Source organism: Ziziphus jujuba, chromosome 1 (genome assembly GCF_031755915.1).
Source record: "Ziziphus jujuba cultivar Dongzao chromosome 1, ASM3175591v1".
Classification (NCBI taxonomy): Eukaryota; Viridiplantae; Streptophyta; class Magnoliopsida; order Rosales; family Rhamnaceae; genus Ziziphus; species Ziziphus jujuba.
The window spans coordinates 39,814,277-39,831,536 of record NC_083379.1 but is presented as its reverse complement, the minus strand read 5'-3'; the positions used below and the strand labels follow the sequence as shown (position 1 = coordinate 39,831,536).

General features: G+C 34.1%; 1 long non-coding RNA gene across 2 annotated transcripts; it reads left to right on the top strand.

Annotated features, from left to right (window-relative positions):
- The first annotated feature begins 2,723 nt into the window (after window positions 1-2,723).
- On the top strand, window positions 2,724-14,196 carry LOC107433253 (uncharacterized). 2 transcript variants are annotated; one of them, XR_009634022.1, is made up of 5 exons: window positions 2,724-3,725; window positions 8,428-8,539; window positions 9,106-13,276; window positions 13,358-13,410; window positions 13,822-14,196. It is a non-coding gene; the product is annotated as an uncharacterized LOC107433253 (long non-coding RNA). The 2 variants fall into 2 exon arrangements; XR_009634023.1 differs by having other exon boundaries at window positions 2,725-3,725; window positions 11,335-13,276.
- The last annotated feature ends 3,064 nt before the right edge of the window (window positions 14,197-17,260 follow it).

Below are 17,260 nucleotides of genomic sequence, written 5' to 3'. Positions count from 1 at the left end.
ATTTTTATAATAGCACATGAAAAATGACAAAAGATGTTATGGTTGTTGCTCGTGGACATATTTGTAGAACACTTTACAAGATTCATGTGAATATTTGTGCAGATAGTCTCAATATTACCTTATGAGAAGTCTCTCAAAATCTGTGGTACCAGAGACTCGGTCATATGAGTGAGAAAGGATTGTCTACCTTGATGAATAAGAAGCTTATCACTATTTCTAAGGATGCTGTGTTAGAACTTTGCAATCATTGTTTGTATGGTAACCAACATAGAATCTCATTTAAGTCCTCCTCAATGAGAATATCAGAGTTGCTTAATCTGGTGCATTTTGACGTTTGTGGTCCTTTGGAAGAGGAATCTCTAGGTGACAATAGATATTTCATGACTTTTATAGATGATACTTCTTGGAAGGTGTGGGTTTATTTTCTAAAGGTAAAGGATCAAGTTTTAGATCACTTCAAAGAGTTCCATGCCATGGTAGAGCGTGAGACAGGAAAGAAGCTGAAGTGTCTTCGCTTAAACAATGGAGATGAGTATACCTCTCGAGTGTTTGATGCCTACTGTAGAGGACATGGCATTTGGCATGAGAAGACCATCCCTTACACAATGGTGTAGCCGAGAGAATGAATCGGACGATTATGGAAAAGGTCAGAAGTATGATCAGTATGGCTAAGCTGACAAAGTCATTCTGGGGAGAAGCTACTCGTGCCACCTACTATTTAATTAACAGATCGCCATCAGTACCACTGAATTTTGAAATTATGGAGAAAGTGTGGTCTGGTAAGAATCCCTCACACTCTCATTTAAGAGTATTTGGATGTTTAGCCTTTGCACATGTATCTAAGGAGCTTAGACAAAAACTTGATGCAAAGACTACTCCATGCATCTTTATCGGATATGAAGATGAAAAATTCGGAAAAAGATTATGGGATCCAAAGGCAAAGAAGGTTATCAGAAGCAAGGATATAGTATTCTAAGAAAATCAGACTATAGAAGACATTGAGAAGCCAATGAAGTCTTCTAGTACCAGTGCCCATAATTTTGTTCCTGATCTAGCACCAGCACAACCAGCCATAGATGATGATGAGGTGCATAGGAAATTACCAGAAATAAAATAAAAGAGAGAAGAAGATATTGAGCAGGGACATGCTCAAACACCAGAAGCTGCAGGACCATCACAACAGTCAAATAATGATACACCCCTCCGAAGATTTGAACGAGACCGTGTGCCCTCAAAGAAATATCCAGAATCTCAATATATTCTGCTTACTAAAGAGGGGGAGCCAGAGAATTTCTGGAAGATAATTCTCACCAAGACAAAGAAAGTGGCTGCATGCAATGCAAGATAAGATGGAGTCTTTGCAGAAAAACCGTACTTATCAGTTGGTTAAGCTTCCAAAAGGAAAGAAGGCACTAAAGAACAAATGGGTATTCAAGCTCAAGAAAGATGGCAACGGACAGATGGTGAAGCATAAAGCCTGATTGGTCGTCAAAGGTTTCCTTCAAAAGAAAAGAATTAACTTTGATGAGATTTTCTCACCAGTAGTGAAAATGACTTTGATACGAGTTATTCTTGGTCTAGTAGTCTGTCTAGACCTAGAGTTTGAACAGATGGATGTAAAAACAGTGTTCTTTCATGGTGATCTACATGAGGAGATTTATATGAAACAACTAGAATGTTTTGAGGTTTCAGGAAAAGAGAACCTCGTTTGCAAGCTAACGAAGAGCTTATGTGGCCTCAAGCAAGCACCTAGACAATAGTACAAGAAGTTTGACTCTTTTATGGTGAGTCAAAGATACAAGAAGACTGATGCAGACTAGTGTGTTTATATTCAGAGATTTCTAGATGAAAACTTCATTGCACTTTTGCTGTGTGTCAACGACATGTTGATCGTCGGACAAGATACAATGAAAATTAGTCAGCTGAAGAAGGAACTTTCCAAGTCATTTGATATGAAGGATTTGGGACCAACTCAACAGATTTTAGGAATGCAAATAGTCTGAGATAGGAAAAATTACAAGTTATGGCTATCTCAAAAGCAGTATGTTGAAAGAGTGATAAAGAGATTTGGCATGGAGAAGGCGATACCAGTGAGCATTCCATTGGCCAACCATTTCAAGTTGAGCAAGAGACCGTGCCCTTTATCTAATGTTGAGATGGAGTAGATAGCTTCAGAGCCTTATTTTTCAGCGGTGGGAAGTCTAATGTATGCAATGGTGTGTACTAGACCAGACATTGCTCATGTAGTTGGTACCGTGAACAGATTTCTTTCAAATCCTGGAAAGAAATACTGGGAAGCAGTCAAGTGGATTCCCAAGTATCTTAAGGGTATATCAAAAGTATGCTTGTATTACGGGGAAGGTGATCCAGTTCTATATGGCTATACAGATGCAGATATAATCGGAGATCGATAGTAGGAAAACTACTTTAGGTTATATTTACACTTTTGTTGAAGGAAATGTGTCATGACAGTAAAGATTGTAAAAGTGTGTAGCTTTATCCATGACAGAAACAGAATATATTATCGCAGCGGAAACAAATAAGGAAATGTTGTGGTTAACATTTACTTCATGAATCGGGTATCAAGTAGAACGACTACAAAATACATTGTGACAGCCAGAGTGCTATGGATTTTACTGGCATATATTTTTATCAATTTAGAAAAAAGAAAAAAAAAAGATTTTGAAAAATAAATAAATAAATAAGCAAAAGGAGTCAGAAATTGAAAATGGCAAACAGGGGAGTGGAAGTGTATTTATTTGAAGGAAATCTGAGAGGGGCAATGTTGGTAATTTCGCATGGCTGCGACTTGCCTCTGCCAAACCTGGCTTCACCAAACAATACTGTGTTCCTCAGCTTCTTCTTCTTTTGGTGGCGGTCTTCATCTTCTGCAACCTGGTTGCCGCCACCTTTCAATTCTCTCTAACCCTTTCCTTCAAAATCAACTACGAAAAGACCCTCCTTTTTCCTTCCCTCTTTTTCTCTCATCCACTGTAATTCCCTCTTAAAGCCCTTGCCTTGCCTTCTTTCTCATTCCCACTTCAACCCAAAACCCCAAAAAAGAAAAAAAAAAAGAAAAAGAAAAAAGTTATAAACTGGCCCTTGTAAATACCCAATTTGGCTGATTTCTTTTTTTTTTTATTTGCTCCACATATATTATCAGCTTCAAATTCGATTATTTTTCAATCGCTATTAGGAATTGTGTGTTCTGGGTGGTGTTCGGCATTTTTCTCGAGTTTTAAATTTATGGATCTGGAGCTTGATTCTTCGATTCGATGTCCTTCGAGGTTTGTCTATGGCTCCAAGTCATTGAGTTTCTTGCATTACAATAGGCATATGAAATTGCCCGTGAAGAGTTTGCAGGAAAGCAATAGATACCCATTTTGGTTGGCGTCGAATTGCGTTGTTTCTTGAGGTTTTGGGAGCTTTATGGGTTCTCCATATCAAAGGAATAACTTGTTTGTTGGTAGAGCTAGTTTGTGATCTGTTGATAAACATGGTGAGAATTTGGGTGGTAAAAATGATCACTCAGCTGTGAATTTTGAGCTTATTAGGGATTTGGTGAAGCATGGAATAGTTTTGGCAGCAATGGTTTGTGGGGCTTTGATCTATGGCAGTAAAAGACTTTTGCAGTGGAGGGTGTCGTCAATGCTGCGTATGGTGTTGTTGGGCAGAGCATGTTGTTACTGAGGAATGCATGGCCCAAGACATTACAGGTCCTTTTGGTATATTCTTCTTCTTATGTTGTTTTCATGTAAAATTTATATTACCCACCCTTTCTATCCAATTAATGAAATAAATCCTAAGGCTATGTTTGGGTATGATGGAAAAATGGAAGGATGCAAAAGAAAAGTTTCCGATTACTTTAGGCAGTAGCATTTCCCCCTCTTTTTTTTTTTTTTTGTTTTTTTTTTGTTTTTGTTTTTGGGGACAAAAGATTTTAAGTAGTTGCACTTTTCGTTTACTTCTCTAGTATTCTGTCATATAATAGGCTGTTAAATATAGATAAATTAACTCATAAAATGTGGTTTTATTCTTTTCCCTGTAAGTTCTTTAATTATATTTGTAATAAATTCTTTCTATTGGTAAACGATACAGTCCATTATAAGCCTGACCGAGAACAATTCACATACTGAATGGTGGACCTCTGCATTACATATGGTGTATAAACAACGTTAAAGATGAGAGTCCAATTAAGTGGAAATTATTTTATAAGCCAACTTTGAAGAGTGGTAGATGAGTTCCATTATCAACTTTTATGATTTTGGACTAATTGTTTCATCACGTTCATACACAAGATTTTGTTTTTAGACTTCTATAAACTTTTTAAAGTTTTATCAATTTTATAGATCTTGCGTATGGTTTCTATCTTCTCTGTTGAAACTTTAACTTGTGACTACTTAAATAAACTTCGTTACCACTTACATAAAACAAGTGCAGACAACAATGTTAGACATATTCTAGTCAGGCCCCCTCAAATATGATCAAAATCTGAAAAGGTTAAATTCTTAAGAAATAGATATGGGATACTTACCAAGTGAAATTCTTTGCCTCCTCTTCTTTATCTTGCATTCTCAACTAATTACCTGCTTATCTTCTCCAAGTATTGCAACACTATTATGCCCTTATGATCAAAGCCTTTCTTTGCTCCAATTCAACAATACTTTTTCTATTGATACTACTGCTTCAAGTAGTGCTTCATAATGTGGGGATTATTATGAAATTGTTGGTTATCCACTGACAAAGTCTTGGAAGGATGGAACAAATTGTTGCAATTGGGATGCAGTCAAATATGAAAGTGGGATAGGCAGTGTGATTGGCTTGCTTCAAAGTCCCATAACTATATATCCTCATTGTGTAGTTATGCTTGAAAATATTTCTTGTTCTGTTTCGTGGTTTTTCCTGCTGTGTTTTTGTTTATATATGTGGGTTTGGTTATATGGCTTGCATTTGTTATGAGAATTTTATTTGTATGCTACCATTGTGGTTTGAGCATTTTCGCCAAATTCTTTTGTTGTTGAAATGTGAAGTAACTTAGAGAAAAACAAAAGTATATTGGTTTTGTTGGGTTGTATAAATCCTAAAATGAAAAGCTGACTACATTGGCCCCGTTTGTAATAGGGCATTTTGCTGTGGTTTTATTTCCAGTTTAATATGCTTTTCTTTTCCTACTTTCTTATTAACCAATAGTGTGTCTTTGTGATGTGATGCTTTTGTTGGATAGAACCTTTGGTTTTACTTCTTTTGATGTAAAAGATTTTATTGATTTTTGTGTAAAATCCTAACGGATGAATCTTTTTGTTTTAAAAATAATCTAAAACAAGTGAGAAATAAAAATATAAAATATAAGACAAGGTTTATGGTGGTTCGGCTATAATAAGCCTACGTCGACTGTTCAATTCTCTCTCTGATCAATTCTTATTAAAACCTTGCCTGTGACAGTACAAGAAAAGCAGCTTACAATCAACAAATTAAACTTTGTTCTTGAATTGAACTAAACAGTTAAAGACAATTAAACCCAACAATCCCAGTCACACGTTAATTGAACCCAACAACCCCAATTACACGTTAAATGAACTAACTACTAAACACAAACAGCTTTAACATTGAGAACATGATCAACTACCTCCTTAATCTCCTCTTCCTCCTGCTGCTGTATACGCTCATATTCATCTTTTTTATCTTTGCAGTAACTAAAGGAGAGCACTTACAGATCCAAACCACTAACCACCATAGCTAATAGTGGAAGAAACTGATTCTCTGTCAATTCTTTAATCACCCAAGAAAATCCACTACTGACTTCTCCATGGACTTGATTCTTCACATCGACATGGATATATCAGGGTCTGGAAAGCAGGATCAAAGAAGTTATAAACGCCATGGATAATCAAACCTCTATCATCATAAAAATTCCATTCAGTGACTTTGACTCCGATGAGGGGATGCATATTCATCGGCTAGTACAGTGGTGAAAACCAGAGGATGACCAAGAAGCAGAGTATCTATCTTGGGACCATAAGGAATAGATGCCAGAGCTTCAATGTTAAGTTTCAGATACACAACGTGATACTGAAGCAGAGTCAAAGGCTGTGGGTATTTGGAGCAGGAGAAAGCATGGTCGGGAGGAGAAAATACAGTGAGTGTGGAATTTCCAGTTAACCATTGGGAAACATCATGAGTCTTGAAAAACACATCAAAGATCATGAACATTGCGTGATAGTCTCTGTCAGAGAGAGCTTTTGATGACACTGCCAAGTTGAAATTGTTGTTTCCTTCAGCTTGGATTGAGTGAAGAACCACCAAAACGAGAACACCGAACAACGATTTGGATGCCATGGGAGCTTCAATATTAATGCAAAGAAAAGCTAATACTGAAAGAAATTTAGGCAAAGATGTGAGTTCTGACTTCGAAACAGGGAAATATATATAGATGGACTCCCAAGTCAATTTCATTTGCTTTAGCTGAATGCACCACGCATGGAGAGAAAAATTTTCCCTCTTTGATTTTCTTTTCGTTTTCTTGCTGTTTCTTGGCTCACCTGTGGAAGCTGAATCCATAGGTGCAAAGGAGGCAATCTGAGTTTGTTTGTTGAAGAATGATGGTTGACAAATGATTTGGAATTCATTTAAGGATTTCTTGAATCTCAATGGTGGTTCAGTGGATTTTAGGGCAGCTTTACTGGAGAAGTGTACGGCTCAATCTGAACAAATAGAGGAGGAGAATCTTGATGGTGATGTTATTATGTGGAGGAATTTGAGACTGAAGAAGTGGATCTTCCAGATGATTCAACAATTCTCAATCTGCAGTTGTTGAAGCAGGAATGCCAACAGTTATGAAAACCATGGGTTCGATATCTGATTACCAAGGTTATTAGGAAAACTTTGCTACAATTTCTTGGTTCAGAAATTGTATTCACGATGGAGGATTCAAGGTGCTTTGGAGGTCATTGATCTTGGGAATGGGTATTATTTGGTGAAGCTTCCTACCTGGGAAGATCATTCCAGAGTATTATCTGAGGGACCATGGGTTATAGCAGGTCATTATCTGTCTGTTCAATCTTGGAAACCTGAATTCAATCCTCTCACTGATCGGATTCATCACATGGCTTTATGGGTAAGATTGCCATATCTCCTGTTTGAGTACTATAACTGTTCTATTTTAACTTGAATTGGAAATTTGCTGGGATGAACACTTAAAAGTGATCCAAACACTGAAATGGCAAACAGAGGAAGGTTTGCTAGAATTTGTGTAGAAGTGGATATTTCCAAACCTTTGATTCCAAAACTGATTGTTGGGAGCCGTATACAACATGTGGAATATGAAGGTGGAGGTACTATATATTTCCATTACCGCAGGTAATTTAATTGTGACAAAATTGAGAAAAAATCTGAGGATGTGAATGTTAATATGGCAACTGATACTGATAATGGTGATTCTACTCTAAAGGGATAAGAACTTTGCTGGTAGAGAGTGAGAGTATGGTCCGTGGCTCAGGGTTCCGAACAGGAAAAGAGGGACCAAGGGATTGGAGAAAGGTAAAACCATGAGGAAAACTCCTAGCTACAGAAAATGGATGCTTTCCATTCTTTGGAGGGTACGACTAATATGAATGAGAAGGAAGAAACAGGTGTGTTCTGGATGAAATGTGTTGCCATTTTAATTTCCATTTTCATCTGTACCGTTTTGGTTTCATAATTGAAATATATGAATGACATAAACAGCATTTTGCAAAGGCATGTCTCAGATTTTTATCTGTAGAGTAATATTGTATGGTGCCACTCGGTATCCTGGACAGAGAAAGATTTTAGCATATCTGATTAATTTGATACTTCTTTTTATCTTTAGTAAGGGTGAGACTAACATTTTTAATATATATATTTTTTTTCTGATCCTTATTTAACTGTTATTGAATTGAAATCAAAATTTGGGATAAAATGAGAACTGCAACCAGATTTGGAAGCATCTTGAATATTTTCAAAAAACCAATTCCTTGTACATGCTTAGGTGATACAGGTACTAATAAAGTAGCAAAGTTATCCCTATTCTTTTTTCAACCTCTATGCTGCCCTTATGATATATTTGCTTCTCATTCCATAATTCAGATGTTATGTGGCGCATTTAAGCAGTAATTGATGCAAATATGTAAATACGAATGAAATACAGTGGAAAGGAAATACTTTCGACTTTCAAGTATTTGTTCGTTCTCGCAACTAAACTTTTTTTAATGTCTTGCGTGGTACTGGCTCTGCGTATATAAACTATGTGGCACATCAACCCGATATTAATGACAAAATGAGAGGTATTCTGATTGACTGGTTTACTGAGAGACTTTGTATTAAATTTGCTGACAATTTTTGGGGAAGTGACTGGTTTAGTACAAGTTTGAACTAATGTGTGGGACATATCTTACTGTCCACCTGAAACAGGTCAATTTTTGGGGAAGTAACTGGGTATTCTGATTGATGGATTCTTAGCAGTTCAGCCAATGTTAGAGGAGGCTTTAGACCTTCCACTCAGCAAAGCTATCTTCTGAAACAGGTCAATTTCTCAACCATCCACATTGTTTTAGTTCTGTTTCTTGAAAATAAAATTACTTCCTGGGCCTGCTTTGCCGAGTGCTACATAAGTTCTATTCCACTATAAATAATTGTATGATTCTTGGCTGAGACTCATATCGTTGCATCATTTATTACAATAATAATTAATAACTATGCGTTGTGATAGATTAACAGTTTTCAATAATACATTATTAAACAAGACTGTGGATCTAATTTTTCACTTCGAAACCGTTTGTCTACCTGATTACACATACATAATCCTTGTCCATTTAACATTATAAACACTATAAACATTCTAATTAGGCCTTGTCAAATCTATTCAAAATCTTTTAGTGAAATATTCAGGAAATAATCACTTGCCTTTTCACTTAGTTTGGTGCCGAACTTTAGTAAACAAATTGTGTTATGTGGCATTAATTTATTTCAACAACTAAAGCACTAACTAATTTTGTGTGGTATCTCAAATGAAAGTTAACCAGGAAGTGGCTTTTATTTTATTTTATTTTTTTGTTGGTCATTACAAAATGGGATTGAATAATTCTCCAGAACTCTGCATTACATATGGGGTATAACTGGTATTATGGATGAGAATCCAAGTGGAAGTTGATTTCTTGTTCAACTTTTAAACGTGGTACATGAGTTGACCCATTGTCAAATTTTATGGCTTTGGAGTTTTGACTAATTGTTGCATATTATATTATATTAATAAATATGTATCTCCTTTCAAAGTAAATAAATAAATCTGTATCCTGTGAGATTATCAATTTTCTAGTAACTCATGAATAAGCAAGAGATCATGCGTATGATTTCCTCTAATTCTTCACTTTTGAAACTTAATTTGTGAGTTGTGAATACTTTATGCTTAAATAAACTTTGTTCATGCATACATAAACCTTCCAGACAGTAACATAGATATTATAATTAGGCCTTCTCAAATCTCATAAAAATCTTGTAGTGATGTTCTTTATAAGGAAAAAAAATGGGGCACTTACCATGTGAAATTCTTTGCCTCCTCGCCTTTCTCTTGCATTCTCAACTAATTACCTGTTCTTCTCCAACAACAACATTATGTCCTTCTGATCAATGCCTTTCTTTGCTCTAACTCAAGAACACTTTTACATTTGAAACTCATGTTTCTCACTGTGGGTTTGATGATGAAATTGCTGCTTGTCCAAAGACAAACGCTTGGAAGGGGGGAACAAATTGTTGCAATTGGGATGGGGTCGAATGTGAAACTGGGACAGGCAAGGCTTCGACCTCAGTTGCAGCTTGCTTCATGGCCCATACTATCCAACAGTAGCCTTTTCCAACTTTCACACCTCAAGATCCTCAATCATGCTTTCAATCCCTACTATGCCTCCCAATTTTGCCTGAGATTGGAGGTTTTGTGAGTTTGACACATCTCAACTTGTCTTATTTTCATTTGGTTGGTAAAGTCCCAACGGATATATCTCACCTGTCTAGACTTGTTTGACTTGACCTCAGAGAAAATTTTTATCGTATGACTACTAACAACCTTGTATTTAAAAGGCTGGTTCAAAACCTAACTGAGTTGAGACATCTTTTTCTCTTCTACACATATGTATTGGATTGGACCGACTTCTTTGCTCGATATATCATATTCGTTGACTTCTTACAGTCTTTCAACTATGCAATGACTCTCCTTTTCCATTCCCTCTCTTTCTCTCATCCACTATAAAATCCGTTGCCTCCTTTCTCATCCCCACCTTCAAGCTCCCAAATTTGACCTGACCGAAATCCCAAAAAAGATAAATAAATAAATAAAAAGTAAAAACTATATATATATATATATATATAAACTGGCCCTTGTAAATGCCCAATTGGTTGAGTTGCTTTTTTTTTTTTTTTTTACTTAGTTGCTCCACATATATTATCAGCTTCAAATCCAATTCTTTTTCAATCGCTATTAGGAATGTTGGGTTCTGGGTGTTGTTAGGCATTCTTTTCGAGTTTTAAATTTATGGATATGGCTCTTGATTCTTCAATTCTCAGTCCTTCAAATTCTGTCTATGCCTCTGAATCATTAGGTTTCTTGCATTGCAATAGGCATATGAAATTTTCCATGAAGAGTTCTTGTTTCTTGCGGTTTTACATGTTGCCACTTTGTTTGCTTAATTGCTTAGGGAAAACTAATCTCCTTGGGTGGATTGTATTTAGTACTCCCGATTACAGAAAATTGCTGGGGGTTGGTGTTAGTGTCAACTCCTTGGATCCATCAATTGCCTAGAATTTACGTCTCCTACATGGATATCTGTTACTTTAATTCTTACGTCTCTTTTGTTTTTGGTGGTTTACCTCCAATAAGATAGGCATACTTGAAGCATTTGTATGCGTTTATAGAAGAGTATTTTATGTCTCCAACTGATGCTAGATCATGCATTTTGTAAAATTTTATGTAAGGTATAAACATGTTAAGCTGATGTAATTCAGCGCTCTTAAGGGTTCCAAGGTTGATAGCAGTTAATCAGGCTTCTGAAGGCCACTCTTATCTGTATGCTTTGAACTTCCTGTTCTGCGTAACATGTAGTTGCCACACTCTTTAATTATCATATTTTTCTGTTTTGTATGAATATGTGTACATTCTGAATAAATGATTGATTGGACTTTAAAAGTAAAGTGGAATTGTAAAATAATCAAAGTCTCATTTACTGTACTCTAGCAGTTTAGCAATTTTGTAAATTGAGTTTGCACATATTGATACTCATAATCTCAATCCTAATTGTGAATAACTGTTGACATCAAAATAAAAAACAGATTTTTAAGCGGCCAACCTGGAGCTTTGATTTCGTTAACTAGCCATTAGTTTTGTAGTTGGGATATTCGTCATGATTACACTTATGCAGTTGGAGAGCAAATCTCTCTGGGTCTCCCTCTAGGCTAGGGTTTTTACAGAGTAATTTGGAATGGTCTTGAAGCAAGCAGGAGTTGGAGAACCTGAGTCTGATCTGGAATCTGGAATCTTAAACCAGGTTTGGTTGGAACCAATGAAGAGAATTCGCATTGTTATTTCATTTTTTTAGGTGGATTTTTTTTTTATCTGGAAGTCTGGGTGTTCGTTCTGGGTTCTTAGTGTCTTCTTTTTCCTTTTCTTTGGAATTTAATTTAACAGTTTTTATACGATTTTGATTATTGCTTTTTGTATTCTGAATTTTTATTTTTTATTTTTTTTTATTTTTTTCCATCAGGAAATCTGGGTGTTCTTGACTAATTCTTTTACTTTTTCTTTGAGATTTAAATTTTTATACTATTTTGATTCGTTACAATAATTAGTTGTTTCAGAAGGGATTATGATTTCTTTCAAATATTAGACCCTAATTTGAGAATTGCTATATTTCTCTTTTTGTCTTTCCCAAAAATGAGAATTTTATGCATAGACCCTAATTTGGGAATTGCACTTTTTCCTTTTTCTTTTACTTAAAAAAGAAAAAAAGAAAAAAATTGTATTCATAAAGTTCTTCGCCTTTCAACACTTGCTTTCTGTGATTATAGTCCCCCAATTTCAGTGAATATAAGGTCAGAAATTGGTGGTTTCCTTTTTTAAATCCTTTTGAATTTTATAATTTTCTTCTTCTTTGGCCTATTTGGTGTCATTTTCCTTATTATTATTATTGCTATTTTTTATTTTCTATTCAGGAAGTTGATAATCCAAGATAATAGATTATCTCACATTTTAAGTTTGTTATTTCAAATCTTATGAGTAATTAATTGTTAGAGCATTCCAAATGATCAAGATACTAACACTTCCCAGGTATGAAGATTGTTTTCTCTTGTTGTGTTCAGTTATAACTCATACGTTTATTTGCTTGCTTTTCTATCTTCAATTCGTCACACTTTGAATGGCTAATTCATGTCTTCGAGGCACTCTGTTAGGCTAAATTTCCTCTGTATCTTTTTGTACTGTCACAGGTGATATCATTTGCAGTATGTTTCTTTTCTCAATCTTTGTGATCAGCTGGATGTTTCATTCATTTGCTAAATCAATAATTACAACATCATTTATTGCAATGCGTCATGTCATATTAGGTACAAAAGGGACTAGTCGTATCATTTGCAGTATGTTTCTTTTCTCAATCTTTGTGATCAGCTGGATGTTTCATTCGTTTGCTAAATCAATAATTACAACATCATTTATTGCCATCCATTATGTCATGCTAGGTACTAAAGGGAATAAGTATGCATTAAGAATTTCTAGATTATATGCCTCACAATCAGCTGGATGTTTCATTCGTTTGCTAAATCAATAATTACAACATCATTTATTGCCATGCATCATGTCATGCTAGGTACAAAAGGGACTAAGTATGCATTAAGAATTTCTAGATTATATGCCTTTCACAAGGTCTGTTATCTGGATGCAAGTTTCACACAAGTTCAAATGGACATTTTGTTAAAATGTTGAACAGGGTTTGTTGACTTGTATGTTTTGGAATATTGATTTTCCTGGCTTTTTCCTTATCAAATCTAATTTTTGTGGTTTCTTTCAATTAATATGTTGTTTAATGTTCTCTTTTAGTAGTTTGTAAACGCTGTTTGAATGTATTTGGTTTTTTATAGAAATGCTGAAGATGATCTGTATAATGTTTTGGGTTCAGAGCTTTGGTTTTCAGGGTTATTTGTCAGTATGAGCAATCTAGTATAAGTGCAAATGAAGGATATATGTCCGGATTTGGATTTGTCTTGAGTGTTATTCTTTGAGGTATGCTATTAACAGTACACTGCAGTTTATGATAAGTATTATTTTATACTTCCCATCTAACAATGTATTACCTTCAACCAGAGCTTGGTTGTTTGGTGGCACACATGAAGGAGAGTTTGGATCTGTTTTTCCATGTAAGGGCAGTCCAAATTTTGCCTCCTATTGCCTTTTAATTTTCAATTCTGATTTCTTTTTTTGGTTTTTTGGGTGAATTTTCTATTAACCAAAAGATAGGGAAAAATTTTATTTGGTTTCCTCTCACTTTTTCTTCGTTCCTTTTCTTTCAGTTTATTATTTTCCCTTAAAACCTTTTCTGGTATGTAAAATTTCATATTTCCAACTAACATCTAGATGTAGTTGCCCATGGAATACTGGTTGCCTTTTCTACATTATTGGTTGAGTTGCTTGAGAATGCTTATATTGAAGATGAAAAATGCATTTTGTAGTTTCTGACTTTTCTTTTTCAGCAGTTATTCTATTTTGGTTCCATTTTATAGAATGGGAAGTTTGTTTAAAATTTTGAATATTTTGCTTCTCTTCCACAGCAACCAAACAAATAGTCTTAGCAAAGTTCTTCGCCTTTCAATACATGCTGTCTGCAATGTTGGGTTTAGCCGGGTGTTGCCACGCTTACTTTGGTGTGTCTCGCACGCTCATCAACCAAGGTGTGTACTTGATGAGATGTGTTGCCATTTTAATTTACATTTCTATCTCTACCATTTTGGTTTGATAATTGAAATATATGAATGAAATGAGCAGCATTTTGCAGAGGCATGTTTCAGATTTTTATCTGTAGAGTAATATTATGTAGAGACACCCAGTAATATTATGTAGAGACACCCAGTATACTGGACAGAGAAAGACGTTAACATATCTAATTAATTTGATACTATCTTTGTCTTTTTTAAGGGTGAGATTAACCTTTTTTATTTTTCATTTTTTTAATTTTATGTTCCTTATCCTTGTTTAACAGTTATTGAATGAAAATTAAAATTTAAGATATAAAGAGAACTGCAACCAGATTTGGAAGAATCTCGACTATTTTTCAAAAAGGCAATTCCTTCGTACATGCTTAGGTTGATACAGGCACTAATAAACTTACCCCTTTTCTTATTCTACCTCTAGGTGCCCTCATGATATATTTCCTTCTCATTCCATAATTCAGTTGTTATTGGCGTATTGAAGTATTCATTGATGTGAATATGGAAATACTTTCAAGTTTATTGTTCCAGCAACTAAACTTTTCTGTAATGTCTTGCGCGGTTCTGGCTGTGTATAAACAAACTATATGGCACATCAACCAGATAACAATGACAAAATGAGAGGTATTCTGATTGACTGGTTTAAATTTGGGGACAATTTTTGGGGAAATTAACTGGTTTAGTTCAAGTTTGAACAAATGTATGAGACGTATCTTACTGTCCACCTGGTCAATTGATTCATAGCCGTTAGACCTTTCAATCGACAGACCATCTTCTGAAACAGATCAATTTCTCAACTATCCTCCTTGTCTAGTTGTGTTTATTGAAAATAAAATTACTTTCTGGGCCAGCTTTGCCGAGTTCTACAAAAGTTATATTCCACCATAGACATAATTATATGATTCTTGGCTAAGATTGATATTGTTGCATCATATGCTACAATTATAATTACTATAACTATGAAAAACATTCACATTACATAGCCTGAGTTATAAAGATACTAATGAACTAAATATCCCTTATGCAAATATTAGAATCTAAATGGGGGGTACTCATTGCATCTGTGTAAAAGCATCTGCCCTCTCTTCCTTCTCTTCCATTCTCAACTAGTTACCTGCTCATCTTATCTCCAAGAAGAGCAACAGCAACAAAATTGTGCCCTAATGATCAGATCGAGAAGTCTTTCTGACTATGGGGGCGCTAAAGATGAAATTGTTGGTTATCCAAAGACAGTCTTGGAAGGAAGGGACAAGCTATTGCAACTGGGATAGGATCAAATGTGAAAATGGGATAGGCAATGTGATTGGCTTGGATATCTAAGTTGCGGCTTGCTTAGAGGTCGAGCTCGAGGTCCTATACATGCCAAACACTAGTTTCTATGCGGATGGGTATTTATATGGCATAGAGTTTGGAAGCCTTGATGCCTATGTATCAAGGAGGAAATAATATTATTAACAAAACAATTATCAATAACAATTCACATACTAATACTTCACAGGTATAATTTATTTTTCGTTAATTAAAACGATCTTCAAGATACTAATAATTCCCATATATATATATATATATATATATATATTTTAACTCCAATTTGATAAAATAATATTTTTACCTTTTTTTTTTTTAAATAACAGTTAAAAAAAAGCATATTAAATGGCTAATTGATGTCTTGGACAGCAATATATTAAGCTAGTTTTCCTCTGTATCTTTATGTATTGTTGCAGATCATATTTTTTGCAGTAAATTTGTTTATTTTCTCAATCTTTGTGATGATCAACATCATTTATAAGTCTGTTTGCTAAATTGATAATTACAACACCATTTATTGCCGTGTATAATGTCATATTGGATATGGAGTTCAAGAAAAGGGACTCAATATGCATTATGAATTTCTAGATTATGTCACCTTCACAAGATCTATGTTTTCTGGACGTAAATTTCACTCAAGTTCAATGGTCCTTTTGTTGAATTGTTGAACAGGGTTTTGTTGACACGGTGTATTTTGGAATATTGAATTCCAGGACACTTTTGTTAATTCTAATTACTGCAATTTCTAGTAATCAATTAACATCTTGTTTAACGTTTTCTGTTTTAGTAGCTTGTAATATTCTGTTTGCGTGGATTTTGGTTTCTTATAACCTTGAACATGGTCTGCATCATGTTTTGGGTTAAGAACATTGGACTTTAGGGTAATAGTTGTCAGCACAAGTAATCTTGTATTAATAATGTAAAATGAAGAATATGTCTCCAGATTTGGATAGATTTAAAATGTATTATTTTAAAAAGTCTGCTATCAACAGTATACTACAGTTTAAGGTAACGTAATATTACCTTCAACTGTAGTTTGATTGTTTGGTTAATATAAAAGTATATAATACTATATATATAAATATATATATATATATATATATATCTAAAAGAAAAGAAACTTGAATTGAAAATTAAAGAGGCAGTAAAAGAGAAAATTTGGACTGCCTTTGATGGAAAGACAGATCCAAAATTCCTTCATGCTCTCATATTTCCAACCACCGGCGGACCCACGTGGGGCTACCCCTAAAATATTAAATGTGCCCCCACAAATTTGGTCTTCTAAGTCTATATGTTTTTTGTTTGTTTTTTCTTTTTTTTTTTCCTTTTTTTTCTTTTTTCTTTTTTGGTCAATTGACTTCCAAACCTGTCGTGGATATTATTATTCGGTTATATTTGGTAAAATTTGGTGTTCTGAGTCTATATGTGGTTTTTTTATCTTTTTTTTTTTTTTTTTTTGGGTCAATTGACTACCAAACCTATATAGTTGTGGATATTATTATTAGATTATGTTTAGTATACAAAATAGCTCTATACTAATATAATTATTCCTAATAGAATAGGAATAAACATTCTAAAGAATAAAATGTAAGGAAAAAGAATTAAAGAATTATTAGTTCTTTTCATTTATTTGATTATTTCAATAAATTAGATTTAATGATTAGCACTAAAATTTAATTTAATTTTTAATATTTATTTTTGTTTATGCTTATGTTCTTTATGTTTTATTTAAAAATTTTGTTTTTGTTTGATTGAATTTATAATTATTATTTTTAAATGTAATTTATATTATATATTTTTTATTTTATGTGATGTTTAAAATATTTTTTATTTATATATTTTAAATAGATAATATACCAAATTCAATATTACGAAGAATTATCAATTTTATATTTAACATATTTGTATTAAAAAAAGGTTTATCATATTAATGTCAAGAAATGTTATTTTTTTTTTTTTTTAAGTTTTGATAAAA